The 22575-nt window shown below is 38.0% G+C and overlaps 1 protein-coding gene across 2 annotated transcripts in view; it reads left to right on the top strand.

The window, feature by feature from the left end:
* Positions 1-1170: 1170 nt before the first annotated feature.
* The window catches only part of LOC120428538 (uncharacterized), a 146295-nt gene continuing 124890 nt past the window's right edge, over positions 1171-22575 (top strand). For both annotated transcript variants that reach the window (XM_052707008.1, XM_052707007.1), the window contains exons 1-2: positions 1171-2095; positions 5881-6529. The gene's annotated coding sequence lies outside the window, so the exon portion shown is untranslated. The remainder of the gene's footprint in view (positions 2096-5880; positions 6530-22575) is intronic.

The raw sequence follows: 22575 nt of genomic DNA, 5'->3' as shown, positions 1-22575 counted from the left end.
AAAAATACGTTTTTTCGGAATTCTGAGTACGCCATCAAATCGGGCGTCTAATTTTACATAAAAGTCCCTTTGACACCAAATTTCTATCTCATCACCGTTTCAGGCTGCAAATTATTGAAAAACACCTCTTTTTTCGCATGTTCAAAAGTGGAAGGGGTCGTACCGCCCCTCCGTCACGAGATATAAAAAAACGGACCTCGGATTCGTGATCAGGGACAAAAGTTACCCCTTAGGACAAAGTTTCACGCAAATCGAAGAGGGGTCGTGTGAGTTGGTAGAGAATTACCCATTGTTTCCAAGCGGTTTTAGAAAATTTGTTCAAAAAAGTGACTTTTTTCAGTAAATCGACTGGGGGGTGCGAGAAAGTATTTTATTATTTTTTCTTGTCTAAAAAAACATTGTTCCTAACATCAAAATCTATCATTTAAGAAGTGAGCACCTGAAATTCCTCGACATGACCTCAAAATGGGACAGGCTACTAGGCAACCAAGCGTACATTTTGGTCCCTGTTATTTGCCCAAGTAATACCAAAATTTGGTATTCCCGTGTTATTTACCCCTGCTCGGGAAGTGACATTTTCTGTACTTTTTGCCTTTCTTACTAAAGAAAGGTATAGGTTTTACTTTAAGGCTGGACGTCATTTTCATCTTCGTAAATATGTCGATTCAGTATGAATTTTAAGTGGAAAAATCGCCAAAAAAATCACATTGCATCGATTTTCGACGCTCTATCGACCATCTCGAGCCATCCTTGTAGTTATACTGCTGAAAACATTAAATTTTTAAAATAATTTTGTAAAATACGTTTCAGTTTCCCATGCAGATTTTCACAATTAGAGCAAAACGAAGTTAATTCATCATTCCTACAAATTCCTAGCATGCCTTCACGACGTCTTCTTTCGTCCCGCCTTCGATCAGCTGTTTTCGATTCATCCCAATTCTCGCTCTCTCACTGGAAATCTTCACTCACCTCTCTCTCTCTTACTCACTCGCATTCATCCTTCGCCGGTTTCCCATAGAAATGAACTCCTCTCACCGCTCGGTGGAAAAACCCTCCTCCGTAAGTGTGATTTGTTTTCCACAATTTCCCAGCTCTCTCTCCCATCACTTTCTCACCGTTTTATCGTGTTCTGTTCTAGCTCTGGTAGCAGCATGTTGGGTTCTGCTACCGTTTACCATGCCGTGTTTGGCGTAGGTCGTCACCGTGTCCGCAGACCGTCGACGGTTAGTCGTGGAGCGCGGTTCGAGTCGGTTGCACGTGTTTTATCCCTCGACTGACTGCCGGCTGAGAAGGGTCGCCGTGGAAAAGCCGGGAAATTGTTGGTCGTCGTTGCGCGTACAAGACTCGGATGCTCTGGATGAGTTGTACAGTGGCAGAATCAACGGTGGGATCAGCAGAAAGTGAGAATGCGATGCACACTTAAGAGGGGGTGGTTCAAGTGCAACCAAACGGAAGCAACAACGTGTGCAAGTGTGTAACTAACCGTGTTTGGCTACACGTTAAGGGCGAGGGTGTGAGAATGGAAAAGAGCCAGAAGTCACGGTGAAGGGGCATGGAAAAGTGATAGTGTTGCTGTCAAGTGTTGCATAAATAAATAACCAAGTGGCGCACACAGAGAAAGGGGAGGAAAAGCCGTGGAAAGCGCGCGACAATTCAAAAGGAAGCACCAAAGAAGCAAAGCAAAGAAAAAAAAGAAATATTTCTCAGTGTCCGGATGCGACATTTATGTGCTGGTAATGATTTAAGTGTTTATGGCAAGGCCGAGGGCTCATTAAAAGAAGCACACTTGGGAAATTCGTTATTCTGCACTGGTGCTGCGACTGCTGCTGGCGATGACAAGTGCTGGTGGTAATGTGGCAAACCTAATTCAAGAAGGAGAAAAGCCAGAAGAAGGCCTGACCTAGTGTACTGACTAATGTGTGACTAAAGTGTGACAAATTAAGGCGTGCGCTGCAAAGAAGGAGGATTATGTGGAGGATCTATGTTTGCGGGAAGGATGGATGACCTGGAATAGACCAAGTGTGGAAGCTATACACAAATCGGTCTGTACAAAGCAGAGGAGAAGCAACGCACGAGTGGGCGTGGGAAAGTGAAGGTAAATCTAATAGACACTCGCTCCTAAGTGGGATATTATTTTCTCGTGGGTGGATGTTTTGCCGAATTGGTGATGAAATTTAGGAGTTTGCCCTTTTGGAGTGATGGTGTGTAGAATATTTATTGAGGGAAAAGAGCTGACTTAACTTCATATGGTCAAAAAGCAATACTTTAGTATAGAACATTTATTTTTGAGAGGTTTGTGAAACAGTTTTTGGACAAGATTCAATAAAAAAATATAGACACAAATTTTATGAGTTTCCCATTTTTTTAGAGAAATGTTAAGGTCAACGTTGAAAAGAACTGTATTCAAAAAGGAGTTTTCCAAAAAAATTGCTGTAGAAATTTTTGGATTGGAATTTTGAGATAAATTTTCACTGGTTTCCTTACAAAACAATCTTGCTTTTTAACAGTGCCATATGAAAAGAATGCAATTGAAGTCAGAAGGTCTTTGATTGGTCTCAATGCACAGTGGTCCAGATCGCAAAATTAAATAGAAAATGGGTATTCCGAAAATAGATTTTCCGGTGAAGTTTCGTAGCTTTGGTGCCTTCAGAAGAGTTGTTGCAAATAGAAAAAGGCAACTTTTGGTTTGGTTCAAAATTAGGGTGGTTCACGATTAAGGTGATATTGAAAATGTCAGGAATATGTTTGGGATTTTTTTCGTCTTCTAAAAAGTTATAGGCCTTGCCAATCCAAGCAACTCTGTCCAAGACACCAAAATTTTATCTCGCAATCTAGCCTTCTACGACCAAATTTAGAGAAAGAATCTGAGCAAACCTTCAAAAATCCGTTTTTTGAACGCAGCAATTCAGGGTTAAGTTTGAGAGAAAAGTGATGTTCGAGGCACTTTTAAACAGTCATGCTTTTGAATGAGTTCTCCGTTCGTTCAAGTTCACACAGCATCACGAAAAATAACAGCTCTGAAGGCTTTTTTGAAACGAACGGAGAACCGAGTTCAGAACTCTTGATAGACCAGTAGATCAGCTAAATAAATTGACTTCTAATCATCCCTTCACATGTGAGCCCAGCTAGCTCAGTGGTAACAATCAGATTTAGTAATCAAAAGTAGTGAGTTCGAATCTATTTTTTTTCCTGAACTTGAAAAGCATGGAAAAGTTTTTAAATCACGAGAACAATAAGGTATCGTTTATCTTTTAGCTGGAGGTGCATTTAGATCAAGATTAAGATTCAGTTTTGTTTGTTTGTTTTACATTTTTGATCCGCATTTTTAAAACTCCCTGGCCTCTCCAGATGGATTTCCCTTAAATTTTATAAAATTTAATTTCAATCGACGCCCAAAAGTCGGTCGGTCGGTCAACGTCACACATAATGAAAAAAATAATTTATTTAAAAAAAATTTAGATTCAAACTCACTCCCTCTGATAACTGAACGTGCATGTTACCTCCGATCTAACTAAGCTCTGCGGAAATCGTTCGACTGAATGTTAATTTTAGTTAACCAGTCGCCATGGAGAGCCTCTAGATACAGGCGGTTCACAGAACGCGTTCCAAACATTGAAGAGAACGGCACGAAAAAGTGACGTTCTGTTTTTGGAACGAAAATCAATGGCTCCTGCGCTGTGGGTTCAGTTCATTTTGAAGAATGAGAACGAACGCAGAACGGGTTCCGTTCAAATTGCACGACTGCTTTTAAATGCAGATTCAGATTCAGCGGGCAAAATTACATGGAAAAACATATTGTTTGAAAAATTTCGAATTTCGTTAGGGTGGTTCCATACACTTTTCCCTTGAAAATTAGACATTTTCAATTGAAGATATCTCGAGTTTAAAGAAAAATACCCATGGGATTTTTTCAACCAATAATGCTAGATCTCCCCTTTCGAATGGAATGTCCCGAGCAGACGGAAATAACTTGGGAATAACATTTTTTGATATTTAAAAATACTAGGCTAATAACATTTTATGTTATTTATAACAAGATTTGTTATTCGTCGATATGTTTTTTTTTGTTATTGGATTGTTATTGTAATAACAGACAAATAATATTTTTTGTTATTCTTCGAACAAATTTTTGTTATTATTTTTTGTTATTTTAACAACTAATCCGATCATCCAAATAACAATTGGAGGTATTCTTCCATACTAAAAAATGTTGTTCCAAAGTTGTTTTGGCTTTCAACCGATATCAGACCCACGACAAATTTTGTTATGATAACATAAACTGTTGTTAAACCCTTATTCAAAAATGGATTTTTCATTAAGATTCCATAACACTTTATGTTATTTTAACAGTATTTGTTATTGAAATTGCATGGATTTTGTTATTACCGTCTGCCCGGGGTGGCGCTTACAGCTTAAAAAATAATCGAGAAATTTGCTTCTTTTTTTACCTTAAAATGGCTGTAACTTTTGACCCTTAAGTCCAAATTGATTTGTCAAAAAAAAAAAAAAAATGTTCCCTTTAAAAGTGCTTCGAACATCACTTTTCTCTCAAACTTAAACCTGAATTGCTGCGTTCAAAAAGCTGATTTTTGAAGGTATATGCTCAGATTCTTTCTCTAAATTTGGTCGTAGAAGGCGTAGATTGCGAGAAAAAAATTTGGTGACTAGATTTTCAATATCACCCTAATCGTGAACCACTCTAATTTTGAACCAAACCAAAAGTTGTCCTTTTCTATATGCAACAACTCTTGTGATATATATCGAAATAATTCGACTTGGATTTGTTTATTTGGACATTAGGGCGGCATATTGTTCTAATAAAGTCAACGTTCGGAAATATTATTAAAAAAAAAAAAACATTTTCAAAAAAATATCTTAAAGCGACTTTTAAACCAATTTCCCAGGGTTACAAAAATCCCTAAAATCGACGAAAATGGTCACCCTAATGGCCAAACAAAAAATTGTAATCTTATTATTTCGACCATGGAACTTCCAATCTAATTTTGAGCAAAATCGAAGCACTTTTATTTTTTTTTCTTCTCCTGTTACGTCCAACCAAGCTCATATTTGGGATTTGGGCGCAGTATGCCCACCGGAACAAACACTTGAATGCCCGCCAAAAAGTCATTTTTGTTACACTTTATGATATTAAATTTATTTGTTTAATTCTTTCAAATTTTCGTCCACAAATCAATAATTCTACCAAAAAAAAAAAAAAAAAAATTCCGGGTTCCGGGAATTCCCGGAAAACTCTCGATTCTCGGGAAATTGAAAATCTCTAGAATCGTCACTCTCTATGCAATCAGGTTTTATATATATTTTTTTAATGAAAAAGTTATTTTTTGTGTCACGTTTAAATTTGGTAAAAAATATACTGCCCATGTTTGCATAAATGTCCCATATGCAAAAACAGCAAGCTGAGAAAAACGCATTTGAAGTTTGTCCCATACATAAGGCTACGTGTTAAATTTTCGCGAAAAAACTGGATTTCCTCCTGATATCTAGAACAAAGTACTGGATGTTATAGGCTCTTTCGAAAGAGCGCACAATTTTGAACCAAACTGCATCAATAACTCGAAATCGATGAAAATGCATATGGGACATTTATGCGATCAGGGGCAGTATAGTTTATTGAAAAATAATGTATAATGAAGCAAAGATTGCAGTTTCTGTAATATAAACATAAGAATTCCAGGGTCATTTAAATATTTTTCAAGTTCTGAAAAAAAAATCGTGAAATTTGTGGTTTAGAAATTAATTTCATGGGGACTTCCCCGTGACAAAAAATTATGTCTAAGTTACCATTACTTGCTTCTTACTACCCATTTTTTCACCACAGCCTTATCAGTACTAACTATCACAAACTCATTTCCATTCCAGTTTGTTTGAAAGTCCAAGCTGAAACTCCCGTCCCATCTGCTGCGGTAATCATCCGACCAACATCAATCGCCGCATCGTCAGTTACAGCTCACTGTTTTAATTACTTATGCTCGCTGGTTGAGCATAAAAACCGACGACAGTGAAAGTGAAAAGCAGTGACTTAATTTGCCCCATAAATCCGTCAGCATTATTATTGTTGAGGAGAGGAAAATATCCCGGGTTTTAATTCCCTAGTGTCATTCAGTTTGAAGCAATTAAATTCAACTAAAAACGTGAAGAAGGAAAAAAAACTAAAATTGCACTTGTGGAAAAAAGTCCAAAGGTCCTCGTTGAACAAACCGAGCATGCTTCAGTGCTGCACGTTCCAGCCCCCGGTGAAGTAGATATTAATTAACTGTGAAAGTACGTGCGTTTGGTCGCGCCCCAGGATTACGAACTTCAGAAGTGGGGTTAGGTTGGTTGTTGGAAAAGTTCCCGCCGCCGCACACAAAGTCCTTCGTTGAAACACGGAGGGCGAACATAGAGTTTGCGAAGGACACCCTCGGCCTTGGCCAGTCGTCCCAACTTGTGTCTGCCCCTGTTCTGATTACAAACCTGTGAGAGTGGTTCGTTAGCGTTGATGACCTTCTGCGGTGCTTCAATTTGCCAGGTAAGTCGCCAAGTCGGGGGTTGGAAGAGCATGATGATGATGATGATGATTATGCAATTACGTCATTTAGTCTGCGATGTGATTAATGAATTAGTAGCGCGTAACGATGATGGACACGAGAACTCTTCGATTTATGAAGGGCTGTCCGTCGGACTGTCGGGAAGTATGTCAGTCAGGGTGGCATCTATTGCGGGAAGAACATGTTTTGCAGGTGCAGATAACGGATGTGACAAATTGACGGGTTCGCATTTATGGTTAATGCACTTGCTGTGTACGGGCAAAAAAGGATGTCCATGTACTTTTCCGATGTATGGTAATTTTGTAATGGAAATGTCATATTATAAATTGAAGGAACAACCCCCGTTTAATTAAAAAAAAAATATCTACGTGAATAATTCACGTAGATAATAATTATTTAATAAGTTCACTAGTAAGGAACCATTCACAAATAATCTTGATTTTTTTTTGTCAGAGACTTGAGGCTAATTTTTCATCGAAAACCAACCAATACAACAAATTGACAAGCATGAATGCTTTGCTCAATCAAGCTTAGCTCAACAATAACGGAAAATCCGCTTACATTAATCTCAGTCACGACATCTAATCCATTGCCATTGAATCAAAGTGCAAAAAATATCGACCAATTCACCGGAAACCACTGTCGAACCTCGATAAGACCACAGTGCCATTGGTCACCCACTATCTTCCCTGGAAATCCCAAACCAAGACCAAAACCCAGGATCCCAGCCAAACCACAACCATAGCGACGACATAGTTTCACAAAGGAAAAGTGGCACGGATTTTCCCAAACGATAATACTCACGAAATTAAGTCATTTATTCTCACTGCCAGTGTTGTGCCTAGCCCAAAGGCCGACAAAACGCTAAACCTTAAGCTCAGCCGAATTGACCGAAACACGTGTTTTACTAATTAGAAATCATGTTTTTTGTTGTGGAGAAGGGCGGTCGGGATATCGTGGTGGAGCTGAGAAGCCGGAATGTTGACGACGCTCGATGTTTTGGTCACGGTATAATCGGCTCCATTTCCGGTGAAGGACGGTTGTGGGCTGTGATATCATTTTCCAGCTGTTGGATATTTTGATTTGGCCAAACAGTGTGAAAAATCAATGTTATTTTTGAATGCAAATTTGAATTTGATCAACATTTTGCACAAATCATCTTTTTCTTTTTTTAAATGATAGCACTGATATCAGATTTTTTAAATTCTTTCGCAAAAGATGCCTTCAAAAAGATCCGAAAATAAAAAAATATGTATCTAGTTATGTAAAAAGTGTAACAAAAATCCGGAAAGTCCTAAGCATACACACCAGTACAGTTGTTTTAAAAAAAACGGTACACATCAAGCAGAGCTTTTGCACCAGGATTTTTGTTACAGACATTATAGTATCTTCAAGCTACGGGAACTATCGATATAATTTTTGAATCATCCTCTAAACTTTAGGGCCTAAAGAACTGTCTACAAAATAATTAACAAAAAAAAGTTTATTTTTACAATAAGATTGTTGCAGGATTTACATTAATAGTTCACTTCATTTTTAAAACTGCTCAAGCTAAAAATGATAATCAACGCAGGAAAATTGATTTTAAATTGTTTTCAGTTTGCTGCCTGTCTGCTAACATTTAAATTTTGAGCTTCTTTGAAAATATATTTTTAGTAATTGAAAAAATAATTTATTAATGAAAATATTTTATAATATTTTTTTCTAATGCTCATTCCAGTTAAAAAATGTTCGAAGTTTCATGTCCACAGATTAATTATAATCTGAGTTACATACTTCTAAAGTCGAAAAATCGAAAAAAAAAAATATTTTCCGAAGAAAAAGATTTTTGCCTTCCTCACCTCACTGAGGTAAGGCTATAAAATCACTCGAAAAATGAACTTCTTAAATACACCTCCTAGATATACCTTCACGTATAACTATCGACTCAGAATCAAATTTTGAACAAATGTCTGTGGGGATGTGTGTAGACATGATTTTTTTTTCCACACGATTATCTCAGAACTGGCTGAACCGATTTGGATCCGCCTTATTCTGTTCGTTTTGGGGTCCCCTAAGACCCTATTAAATTTTATTCTGTTTAGTGAAGTACTTTTAAAGTTATGCCATGAAGAAGTTTTTTTGTAGCTGCAAAAAAGGGTGATTTTTGCATAACCTCAAAGGCCGGGTCTTTTTGCTTAAGCGCGAGAGTCGCGCAGCATGCGTATCGCCCGGTTGTCACATTGCTTAAAAAGTGTCTGCGTCTCTTCCCGAGCATGGGTAAATAACATGGGAAATGCGTAATAAAACCATTCTCTGTGGTATCAATACCAAATTTTGGTATTCCTGGACCCTTTAAAATTTGTCTTAAGGATTATGCAAGAGCAAAATGTGGTATCATACCAATTTAAGGTATTGTTTTGATATTGCAAAATTGCAGAATTTGTCAATGGTTGAACACCACATTTTGGTATTCTTTTGGTATTACAGTGTTTTATCAAATTCCTCTGAAACTATGGGAAAATGTTGACCAATTTTGACAAAATAATTAATTTTGCGCTAAAATGATGTCTCAAAGCGAATGCCTTCATTGAAAACCGGAAATTTCAAACTTGATTTTAAACATTTTTGATATACCCCCTAAAGAAATGACTTGAAATTGTGAAAATTTTCTAAGTCAGGATGGCACATTTTGGTATTATTTTGGTATTAAAGTGTTTTATCAAATTCATCTGAAACTATGGGAAAATTTTGACCAATTTTGACAAAATAATTAATTTTGCGCTAAAATGATGTCTCAAAACGAATGCTTTCATTGAAAACCGGAAATTTCAAACTTGATTTTAAACATTTTTGATATACCCCCTAAAAAAATGACTTGAAATTGTTTTAAAAATTTTAAGTCAGGATGCCACATTTTGGTATTATTTTGGTATTGAAGTGTTTCATCAAATTCCTCTGAAACTTTGGAATTTTTTTTATTAATTTTGACGAGATAATTAATTTTTAATTGACTTGAAACCCAAAAATGTAAAAGCTGATTTTCATATTTTTTTGATAAACCCACTAAGATTTTTTTTTAAAGACGTTGAAATTTCTCTGAGTCGGGTAACCAAATACTTTGAAAAACGAGTTAATCGACATATAATTGAATTTTGATGAATTTCAATCCAGTTTTCAATTTAATAACACTTATTTTTCAATCTTGTTATTTTTTATAATCTTAAGAACTTCAAGCACAGGCCGTTCATCAATGACAAATGCATTCGATGTGGTGAAGAATATCACTAACAACAACATGGAATCATCAGGTGAGAAGATTTGGCTGTTGCATATGGATCATTTCCGTTTTTTCACTAACTGCAACTGCTGCACTAAAAATGGTATGAAAATACCAAATTTTGGTATTTCTTGTGCAAATACCAGCGACCAAAATGTGCCTTTGGTTGCCCAATGATGGATGGTAAAATATCATGAAATCAAACCAAAATCATGTATGTGGAAGACCACAGGAACACCAAAACCTGATTTTCCAAGGGCGCGGGAATATCTAAAAATATAACCATGGCAATACCAAGTTTTGGTATTCAAGCAATGTTCAAAAATCCAGAAGACCTCAACTTGGTATTGAAATGGTTTTATTTTGAGGTATTATTTTACCCTTGGAATAACATGGTTTGGTATTGTTGTGCCCTTCCACATACAAGACTGTGGTATGATTTCATGGTATTTTACCATCTATTACTGGGCAACCAAGTGCACATTTTGGTCTCTGTTATTTGCCCAAGTAATACAAAAATTTGGTATTCCCGTGTTATTCACCCCTGCTCGGGTTTTAGTAAATAAAACCTATAATACAACATGAATGTGAGGAAGGCATGGATTAAGTAACGGTTTTCCATAGATCTTCGCGCAAACTTTTTTAACACTGCGAAAACTAAAATTTTATCAAATTTTAACATTAAGGACTTGCAGTTCTCAACAAAGTCAAAATAGAACAATTATTGTCCGAAATTTAATCAGCCTTTCAAATAGATTATTGCATACATTAAATGAATTTTGCATTTGAAAATGGTTTTTCTCTTTTTTCACAAACAAATTAAAAATTGCAGCCAAAATTATGTACAGTTCAGACTCGATTATCCGATGGTCTTGGCAAAATTTCACTTCTGATAATCGAATCACAAAAATAACTAATTTGTTATTGTTGAGCTTAAGTATGACCCCTTAACTACACTAAAGTAATATATAATTTTTAAATCCAAGATGGTGGAGAAAAAAATGCATTTTTTTATTTCATAGGCAATAAACCATTCAAATTTGGCTAAAACGGGGTCGCAGAACTCACATTTGATGTTAAATAAAGAATACGAAAAATACGAGAAATTTTTTTTTTGTTCATGATTCGATTATCCGAACCTTCGAACAATCGAATCCCATACAAACCTTCGGATAATCGAAACTTCAGATAATCGAGTCTGAACTGTATTTTAAAAATTTCACTAAAACGAAAAATACTGTTGATAGATCCAAGTTTAAAAAGGCATTTCCCGGGATAGATGCATTTCCAAATACTCACAAATCGTCGAAATAAAAAAGGACCAATACAAATCAAATCTGATCTTTTCAAGAAAATATTTTTAAAGCAAATTCATTGAATTGTAAATTGTAAAAAAAATGTTTTTATTTTGTTTAAGCTGAGTATTATTGCAAACGAATCTCTAATTTTTAAATCAACCAGCCTTTATTTTTCAATAGGTTTGATGTTATTTACTTGTAACTTGTAGAATATTATAACTTTTAAATACAGTTTTTGGTTAAGCTACAAAATTTCGAAATTAGTGGAAGTGGAATCTTTTTCGCCATTTCTGAAACATTACTAGCAGTTGTTGTAATACATTAACATCGTTGCAATAACAAATTTATTAAAAAAAAAAAATAGAAAATTATAAAAAAATCCAGCTTTTTCTATATTTTTTTGACACAGTGTTGCAGACAGTTGAGTTATCAGAAATGTAGGTCGATCAATCTATATTCGTTTTTTATCTTTTTTTGGTTGTTTTACAAATTTTCAAAATTGAACAAAAACCAAAAACATTTTATCTATTGTGAAACTTTTTGTTTGCAATTTTTTGCAATGCATCGAACAAAAAATGTTGCACCTTTTCCTTCCCGCGACGCGTGAAACGTCTAGCCCCTCAGAATTAATTACTAGTGGCAGGCTTGTGGTGTGCATTCGCAAATCATAAGATAAACTGGATATTCATCCAGAAAGTGGCACGATTCCTGAACGTGATTTTAAATCGAAAACGGCGACCTATGTTAACAGTAGCTGAGTTGTTTGATTTCACGTTTTTCGAGGTTTTCAACTGATTCAAGGAACGGAATTCCTGGCAGTAATATCCAAATTTCAAAAAAAGTAAATCAATGTAAACATAATTATACCACAAATAAAAACATGCTGTCAGAATACTATCTTTAAATACCCTACCGCTAAGAGGATCTCATGATGTCGTTATCTTACTAAACAGTATTTATCTTTCGAAACTTCCTCGGCGTACACAATAAAACCCCACTTCAAAGCCTAATTAGTGGTTTATTTTTCTTGTGCCGGACAGTTTATTTGCTGTGCCTTCCGGGTACACTTCCGGACGATATCACAAGTCATTAATCTAATTCCCATTTGCATATTTACCTTCTTGTGGACCTTCTTCAACCTCTTGTAGATATGGAAATAAATATTACGCAACTTACCGTGGTGGATAATGGCGTGTGTTTTTTTTTCTTTTGTATTCTAAGCTCCAATTTGAAAAACAAACTCGTTCGCGTTTATTTTTGGTTCATCAAATTATTGATGGAAACGCGCTGACTTTGGGAACCGAAGCAACAACGGTAAACAAGGGCCTTTCACAATCAATACGTAATGAGGCCGATACGAAGGGCATGTAGTTTCCTGAGAGCTAAACTCGGCTTGATGAAAGACCGTTGAGGCTCCCACTCGGAGGAAAAACAGCAACTCGGAATCAGGGATGTGCTGGTCGTAGGTTGGTATCCACGTGGGTGTGGAGGGGGCTTAAACAATTCTAGTTAAAACAGTTCATTCATGATGTACCAGGTTGTTTTCATAGGTTTCTGTATGGAGGATTATTGCTTTTTTTTCATGGGAACATAACAATATGATGTGGGAGTGTTTAATCATTGGTAACAATTTAATCATTATTGTTTCAAAATATTATTACTTTCAAATTAATCAACTCTTAACGGGAATCGATCATGAAAATTTCTGTGTACTCATGTTTTCCGGAAAGTCAATTCCACAAATATCAATACATTAAATTGGTATGAATTTTATCCGACTGTTTTTCAATTCAGAATACAATTTATACTGAGGTACTTTTACGGTTTTGTGTGAATTTGTAAAATTCAAAATTGTAAGGGTGAGGCAACATGGGGCAACTGCCCCACCATCCTCAGAAATTTGTCCTAAATTTGGTCAGGGAGTGTGCATAAATGACGTAATTTTCAAAACGTCCATATTATTGCCCCACCTTCCTCAAAAAGCTGGGCACGCTAGTGGTTGAGATACAAGCGAGTACAGCTTCAGAGTAAGTCGTGAGCAAATAAATCTCGTTCGGAAAAACGTAAAAACCAACCCGTTAAGTCAACCCATCTGCATAATTAACGTTTTCCATAATTAAAGTGGGCTCAATTCGTAAGTTATCAATAATTCACAGCGTGAATCACACCGAAATAATGCGATTTACTCGATTGCGAGTGCGAGATTGGGCCCAAACCATCCGAAACGAAAACTTAGTCTTCCGGAAAATTGTTGCTTCTCTTGGGATAAGACATCATTTCCGAGTCGGATCCTGGAACTCTGGAAAGTTAACATTTACTTCAACTTGAGTCTGGTAGCAATATGACTAACTGGTTGACCAAATATTTCATGACCTCAAATTTGCGAGGCTTAAGTCAGAGAAGATAAATCCCGGTAAATCCTCGCAGGGTCAAACCCTGTCAAGCAGAAGGGGAAGACCGTTTAGAGTACCCTCACATGAGCCCGGATTACGGTGGTTGTCCTTCGAACGGATTACTTTTACTCCCCACAAGGTCACCGGTTCGGGCCACCCAACCGTCTAGGGAGGAGGGGGAGAAAAGCCCATCCTTAACGGGGATTATGATGTGTAGATGGGTGGGACGTAAACGGGCCCACAACAAGAAGCATAATAATTAACCGAATTAATTAGACGATAAGCCATCTGCTGGATCTCTCGGGGGACCTTTTAGGAAACGAATTGGCAGCCATCAAGCGTGATAACGGATGGAATGCTTTACGGCATGACAGGTTGAGCAAGAAAAATGTACCGATCAACTGAAATTCGATGGCTGTGCTGTGCGTGTTGCGTATGTAAGTAGGATTGAGCTTCTGCTAATTTAGTGTTTTATAATTCAGTTTTATAAATAATAATTTTGGTTCAGACCATAAAAGTTAAGGAATCAATTAAACAGTATTGAAATTGTACAAAATTATTAATGCTCTAGCTATTAACTATTACCGTAAACCGGGGTGACTTTGATAGGATTTAAATTTGTTTTTGGAATATTTTCCAACAGGTAAGGTTCTTCTCAAGATTATTATTTTTAAAACATGTACTGGGGTAGGCCACACAAAGTCCATGCACTATTTTGGAAAAAATGTTTTTTTAATAGTGCTTAGAAAAATAGTTACGTTAAATCTTCTTAGTTTAAATTCCGGGGTGACTTTGATAGGCATAGTTTTTCTTGTTTAAAAAATATTTAAGATGTTCAAACTTTATTTGTACTTTAAATGTACCATCACTAAAGTAACTGATATAGTTTTAAAGAAAAAAATCAATGTTTATATTTAGTTAACTAAGTTTATAAGCTTTTTAACAAAATACATTTAAATTTTAGGTAAAATTGTTAAAAACTCGTAATTTTGCCTGAATTTTTTTTAAACTCGTTTTGTGTACAAAATTATCAATTTATAATGCATTTTATACTGAATTCGAAGCACGAATCACAAGTTTTCACATTTGACATGAAATTTGTTCAACTGAAATTGCCTATAAATATAGAGATTTTTTTAAATTGTGTTTCAAAAACACATATATTTAATATTTATAAACTTATTTAACCTTCTTCCAGTGGAAAATTGTCCAATGAATCCGAAAATGCATTCCGTTTAACGATTCAAAATCATGTTTATTGAGAAAATCATGACACTTTGAGATGTTTAAAGAATGACTTTCATCAACATTTTCTTAACTATAGTTAACTAACTTTTTAAACTTTTAAAAATTTTATGAAAAGTTCTACTTGAGGTACTTTGAACACTTCTCTACCACGATCAGTATGATTCTAAACCATTCCGTACGTATTTTAATTGTACTCTTCATTTTGCGGAAAAATCTCGAACCTATCAAAGTCACCCCGTTTTACGGTACCTTTCGAAATCTGGAAATCTCAATCATCAGTTCTGCGCATAACATCCAAATAAAATATTTTTCTGAGGCAAGTCAAATAGAAAACGAAGAAATATTATGGGTCAACGACTAGCCCATGTATATAAAACCAATGAAATATCGTCAGCTTTGTGCTATCTTGTGACATAGACCATTTTGGTCGAAAATGAGTTAATGATGACGTTTTGCTATACTTAACAAACACTACAAGATGCTTTAACCCGATTTTGGAAACTCGCTTCCGTTTCCCGGATATCGCAATACACACTAGTGACATAGACCAATTTATCATCAAAATGATCGTGCACACTTGTGACACGTCATACATGCTGTTGGAAAATGTGGACAATTTTTCTTGTTTTTCACAAATTTATGTTGATACACATTTTCTGAAGGCAATGCAATCTTTTGTTTTTGAAAATATACTGATTATATCGGTTAAACTATCGATTTTAGACTATTTTAGTTTGTATGGAAATTCTGTGTACACTTGTGACACGTAGTACAATTTTACTTTCGAAACACACTTGTGACACGTGCTTTTCAGATTTTTGATTACATAATTTACTGTATCTTTCAACTGGTTTAACCAAATTAGTTGAAACTTGGAGCGTTAGTTAAGCGATAGTATACGAACCGATTGCTTCAAAAAGTTTGGCTCTACCATTCATAGTTTTGGAAATATTTATCATCAAACTTTAAAAATCGATTTTCTCGAAAAGTACTAAATGGTCGTTGTCACAAGATAGCACACAGCTGACGATATGGTGACTTATTGTTGATCGTTTTTGGAATATTAATCCCCCAATCAAAGACAAATCAAGCCTTACTCTGAGTTATACGAATTTTACCTTCGTCGAGAAAGTATTGATTTATCTTAATTTAATATGACTGATAAATGAACCAACTGTATTGATAAGTCAATCAGTACAACAAAAAAAAAACAATTTGCTTCGTTTGTTGAAGTTTCATTGATTGTCTCTGAAGCTTTTTCTTCAATATGTACAATGACGTCAATCATGGTGATTGAATCTATAGTAAATAATCTACTGCACGTATAGCTCGAGAACCAATTTAGATGCGTCAATATCTCTCATGTCTCTTAATTCCAAGCCTCAAAGTGCCCCCAACGGCCTTTGTTGTCCGGCCGGATAAGCCGCTAAACGATCTCGCTTTATCTCTAATGTCACACCGCACATAATAACGCTTAACCGAAAAACTAACTTCCGGCCAACAACGGACCACACCGCAAGTTCCGGTCGCTGCGTATCACCCAGCTTCTCGCCACAATCCGGTCGGCCATAAAAACGGATGAAAAATAACTGAGCAGGGAACATAAACATTAAGGGATTGTAGCGCCGAGACCGTGGATAACCTTTTCGTGACGGCCGTAAATTATTGATGACATGACTTTTCCAAGCCTTCCTAACAAGCACCCCCACTATTGTGGTTACTTGGTATACACCCAAAAGCGAGAAAGGCTCTGACCAGCGATGACAATTCCCAAAAAGTGCCCTCATTTGGGTGTAGACACACTGTTGTGCTTCACAGTGTGACGGGTTTGCCCGTACCACTTCCGTTTACCGGTAGAGTGGTCTCCGCAATCGTAAAGAATATTGTTGTTGTTGTTTTCCGATATGTAATTTCCAGCTTGAATAAAACAAAACTTTACGATGGCCGATGGGCGTTTCGCCGGCTTGTGAACCAATTTACGAAGATATGTGACAAGAATGTCCAACTTCTTCTTGGTGGTATGGATAAACTTGTGTGGGTTGGGCTAGGTTTTTAGGTCGTTCAGCTTTAACGAGAAAAGGCTTATGGGCAGGGGACTGGACTTTGAAGAACATTGTTTATAAGTGATAGCACACCTACTTGGAAGAAGATGACAGCTAAACACGACGTTATTGTAAGGCATTTAAATTGGTTTGCATGAATTTAAATTTTCGATTGAAATATGACCACTTACTCTTTCAAATGAAATCGTTGATGCCAGAATAACAGAACATATCACATAAGGTGTAAACGTTCGTGAAAAGCCTCATTGAAACTGAAATACTTCTCTTAAAAGCTAGCTGATTATGGCGCGATCCACAAATGACTTAATATATTAAAGGGGGAAAGCCGTTTAAATGTATATTTATTTTATAACGAAACAATTTAAATGATATCGAAAAACTTTTAACGCAGGATTGCTCTTAGATAGTTCTCCAACATTTTTTTTTTCAAATTTGGTGGAATTTGATCAACTCTACCTTAAATGCCATTCGTATGAAAATTGACCTAAATACACCATTTAGAGGGTGTGACATTGGGTCAAATGAAACTTAAATGATGCCCGTATGCATAGTGTTCGTGATGGCAAAATTAAGGGGAATAAATTGTTTACTACTTTTTTGACGTCCTAGCTAACCCGAGCATGGGTAAATAATAAGGGAAATGCGTAATAATACCTTTCTCTGGTATCAATACCAAATTTTAGTATTCCTGGACCCATTTAAATTTTTCGTAAGGATTATGCAAGAGCAAAATGTGGTATCATACCAATTTAAGGTATTGTTTTGATATTGCAAAATTGCTGAATTTGTTGAATTTGTTGAACACCACATTTTGGTATTCTTTTGGTATTACAGTATTTTATCAAATTCCTCTGAAACTATGGGAAAATTTTGACCAATTTTGACCAAATAATTAATTATGCGCTAAAATGATGTCTCAAAGCGAATGCTTTCATTGGAAACCGGAAATTTCAAACATGATTTTAAACATTTTTGATATACCCCCTGAAGAAATGACTTGAAAATGTGAAAAATTTTCTAAGTCAGGATGGCACATTTTGGTATTATTTTGGTATTAAAGTGCTTTATCAAATTCCTCTGAAACTATGGGAAAATTTTGACCAATTTTGACCAAATAATTAATTTTGCGCTAAAATGACTTAAAACCCAAAAATGTTAATGCTGATTTAATTTTTTTTATATACCCTCTTAGATTTTTTTTAAATCGATGAAATTTCTCTAGGTCGAGTAACCATTTACTTTGAAAAAACAAGTCAATCGACAGATTATAGAATTTTGGTGAATTTCAATCCAGTTTCATTTTAAGAATACTTATTTTTCAATCTTGTTATTTTTCAGAATCTTCAAGAATTTCAAGCACAGGCCGTTCATCAATGACAAATGCATTCGATGTGGTGAAGAATATCACAAAGAACAACATGGAATCATCAGGTGAGAAGATTTGGCTGTTGCATATGGTTCATTTCCGTTTTTTCACTAACTGCAACTGCTGCACTAAAAATGGTATGAAAATAACAAATTTTGGTATTACTTGTGCAAATACCAGCGAACAAAATGTGCTCTTGGTTGCCTAGTAAAATACCATGAAATCATACCAAAATCATGTATGTGGAAGACCACAGGAATACCAAAATCTGATTTTCCAAGGGCGCGGGAATACCTAAAAATAAAACCATGGTAATACCAAGTTTTGGTATTCAAGCAATGTTCAAAAATCCAGAAGACCTCAACTTGGTATTGAAATGGTTTTATTTTGAGGTATTATTTTACCCTTGGAATAACATGGTTTGGTATTGTTGTGCCCTTCCACATACAAGACTTTGGTATGATTTCATGGTATTTTACCATCTATTACTGGGCAACCAAGGGCACATTTTGGTCCCTGATATTTGCCCAAGTAATACCAAAATTTGGTATTCCCGTGTTATTTACCCCTGCTCGGGAAGCCCCGTTGGTTTGACATCGGGTTATTTTTTAGTTTGTCACCCTCTTTATACAGCGCTTACACTTACTTCAAAACGTTTGGTTTGATAGTATGTATGAGTCCCGTGTAAAAAGTGACAGTTCGTTACCCACGACAAACACGAACGACGAAACAACGAAACAAAAAAAGTAACTTTTACAACACATTTTATTTGGTAAAAAAGTGATAACTCGTAATGATTACAAGCAAACCCCTTGTGTTTATACATCAACATTTTAGTAGCCTGCTCTCCAACTTTGTTGAACATTGTTACACTCTAAAAATATCCTTACAAAGTTACAAAAACATGAAATTTTAAATTGAAAATTTTTGTTCTAAATTAAAAAAATACCCTTCAGGGTTATTGCAGATTTGAAAAGTACATTAAAATTTGCCATAAAATTACAGGTCCAATCATCTTTTTACAGTTGAGAAACGAAAAATGGCAGAATTTTTAAACAATTTTTGTATTTTTTTTTTGATGAAAAATTGCAATTTTACATAAAGGTCCCTTTGACACTCAATTTCCAAAACATCACATTGTTTTGGCTGCTCATCTAAAAACACGTCTTTTTTCGAATAATAGAAATGGAGAGAGAAGTATCACCTCTCCGTAACGAGCTACAAAAAAATGGAGCTCAGATTCGTGATCAGAGACAACAATTACCCCTTTAGACAAAGCCATGTGAGAGTCCCTCGCCTGCCCGACACCATCACGTCGTCACCCAGCCACCGCCTGATAAGTTCAGCCTGTTGCAGCCTTCAGAGCCGTCCTGGTGTTGGTGTCGGTGCCGGGGGAGGGGTCTCTCAAACGGCAACCCTCGGCAAGTACCATTCTAGTTTGCAAAATCCATTGCCTGATGCTCGCCCAACTTCCAGTTCGTGCGCCACATCGCCTCCAGTCAGGACACCAAACGCTGTACGAGCTTTCCGGTCATCGCCAGGACGCGCCGTAGAAAGCCATGTGAGAGTCCCTCGCCTGCCCGACACCATCACGTCGTCACCCAGCCACCGCCTGATAAGTTCAGCCTGTTGCAGCCTTCAGAGCCGTCCTGGTGTTGGTGTCGGTGCCGGGGGAGGGGTCTCTCAAACGGCAACCCTCGGCAAGTACCATTCTAGTTTGCAAAATCCATTGCCTGATGCTCGCCCAACTTCCAGTTCGTGCGCCACATCGCCTCCAGTCAGGACACCAAACGCTGTACGAGCTTTCCGGTCATCGCCAGGACGCGCCGTAGAAAGCCATGTGAGAGTCCCTCGCCTGCCCGACACCACCACGTCGTCACCCAGCCACCGCCTGATAAGACCAGCCTGTTGCAGCCTTCAGAGCCGTCCTGGTGTTGGTGTCGGTGCCGGGGGAGGGGTCTCTCAAACGGCAACCCTCGGCAAGTACCCTTCTGGTTTGCAAAATCCCCTGTCTGATGCTCGCCCAACTTCCAGCTCGGTGGCCTTCCCTTCTACGATCAACGCTAAAGGCACTTCAACCCCCTGCAAACTCCGCATCTACTATCAGAATGTTCGCGGACTCCGAACAAAAATTGATGCCTTTTTCCTTGCCGTCACTGAGTGCGATTATGACGTCATCGTCCTGACTGAAACTTGGCTGGATATTGAGATCCTTTCCCCTCAACTGTTTGGATCGACGTATCGGGTTTTCAGGAATGACAGAAACGAGCGGAACAGCGACAAAAAGAGCGGAGGAGGTGTCCTGATAGCTATTTCGTCTCGCCTGGACTGTGTGCTTGACCCCACTCCTGTTTGTGACACGCTAGAACAACTATGGGTTAGGTTGACCGTAGGCGCATCACAGCGCGTTTGTATAGGGGCGTTCTACCTTCCACCGGGCTTAAATCGCAGCATAGATCTGATTAAGGATCATCTAGAATCCATCGGTAACGTCCTCTCCCACCTCAACTTAAACGATTCGTTCATTCAATTTGGTGACTACAATCAACCTGGGCTGAAATGGATTCCCTCGGAAGAAGGCGGACTTGAAATCGACCCAGTACAATCTCGTGTCCCGCTTGTTAGCAGTTACCTCATCGACGGCTTCAACCTACATGGACTTAGTCAGCTCAACCCCTGCGTCAATGTCTACAACAATTGCCTCGACCTTGTATTGGTGAATGAAGTTGCGCTGCCCAACTGCGCTGTTCTCGCAGCCGTGGACCCGTTGCTTCCGCAGGATATTGCGCATCCGGCGCTCGAAATGTTCGTCCTTTTTACCTTTTTACCGAACATGTCCCGTTACGAAGGCCTCCCCAGAAACCCCCGTGGTCAAACCCAACCCTACGGAAACTAAACCGACTCAAAACAGCTGCTCTTCAAGAATTCAGCAATCACCGCTCGCCTTTCTTCAAATCCAAATTCAACCTTGCCAGCAAAAGATACCGGGGGTACAACCGCACCCTCTACAGGCGATACGTCATAAGGACGCAGCGTGATCTCCGGAGAAATCCTAAGAACTTTTGGTCATTCGTGAACTCAAAAAGAAAAGCGGACGGTCTGCCACCCACATTATACCTGGACGATGTTGCTGCTGCGACTTCAGAGGAGAAATGTGCCCTGTTTGCTGCCCACTTCAAGGACGCGTTCAATTCCAGGTTCGCTTCGGAGGCGGAAATTATCGAAGCCACAAGGAACACTCCCATCAATGCTATCGAGTGTTCCCTCACGGAAGTTGCGAATTGCCAAGTATCTGCTGCTATTAACAAGCTCAAACTCTCCTATTCGCCCGGTCCCGACGGAATTCCCTCTTCGGTTATCAAACGATGTTCTGGTGCACTCCTTTCCCCCTTGACCTGCCTGTTCAACCTATCTTTGCGGCAAAGCACCTTCCCGGATAAGTGGAAAGCCTCTTTTATGTTCCCGGTGCACAAGAAAGGTGACAAAAGCAGCGTCAAAAATTACCGTGGAATCACCTCTCTCTCGGCTTGTTCGAAGGTTTTCGAAATTCTGGTCAATAATGTACTGTTTGACTCTTGCAAAAACTACATTTCCACGGATCAGCATGGCTTCTACCCTAAACGCTCTGTTGTCACGAATCTTGCTCAATTCGTGTCACATTGTCTTCAAGAAATGGATGCTGGAGCTCAAGTCGACGCAGTGTACACAGACTTGAAGGCGGCGTTCGATCGGGTTGACCACGGAGTTTTGCTAAAACGACTGGAAAGACTCGGAGTCTCCGCCAGTCTCGTTCGTTGGCTGAAGTCTTACCTCACCAACCGGATTCTGCGAGTCAAGATTGGGAACTCTGAGTCAGACATGTTCATAAGTCTCTCTGGCGTTCCTCAAGGCAGTAATTTAGGTCCGTTACTGTTCATACTTTTCGCCAACGAACTGTCGATGCTGCTAAGCGAAGGGTGCCGGTTGTTTTACGCTGATGATGTCAAAATCTTCACCGTTGTTAGAAGCGTTTTGAACTGCTCAGCTCTGCAAAGACAGTTAAACCACTTTAACGAATGGTGCGTGCGTAACTTCCTGACGATCAGCATAGAAAAGTGTAGCACAATCTCTTTCCACCGTAAACTCAAACCCGTGGTCTTCGACTATGCCATCGCCGGAAACACTCTTGCTCGGGTAACCCAAGTACGTGACCTGGGCGTTACCCTTGATAGCAAATTGTGTTTCACTATCCACCTCCATGACATCGTGTCCAGAGCCAATCGACAGCTTGGATTCATCTTTAGGATCGCTGATGACTTCCGAGATGTCGCGTGCTTACGTTCATTATACTGCGCGCTGGTAAGATCCATCCTTGAGTTCTGCTCCGTAGTGTGGTGTCCGTACCAGAGCACCTGGACTGC

The sequence above is a fragment of the Culex pipiens genome, chromosome 2 (genome assembly GCF_016801865.2).
Source record: "Culex pipiens pallens isolate TS chromosome 2, TS_CPP_V2, whole genome shotgun sequence".
Classification (NCBI taxonomy): Eukaryota; Metazoa; Arthropoda; class Insecta; order Diptera; family Culicidae; genus Culex; species Culex pipiens.
Note: the sequence above shows the minus strand (reverse complement) of the source record. Positions and strands in the feature narration are given on the sequence as shown.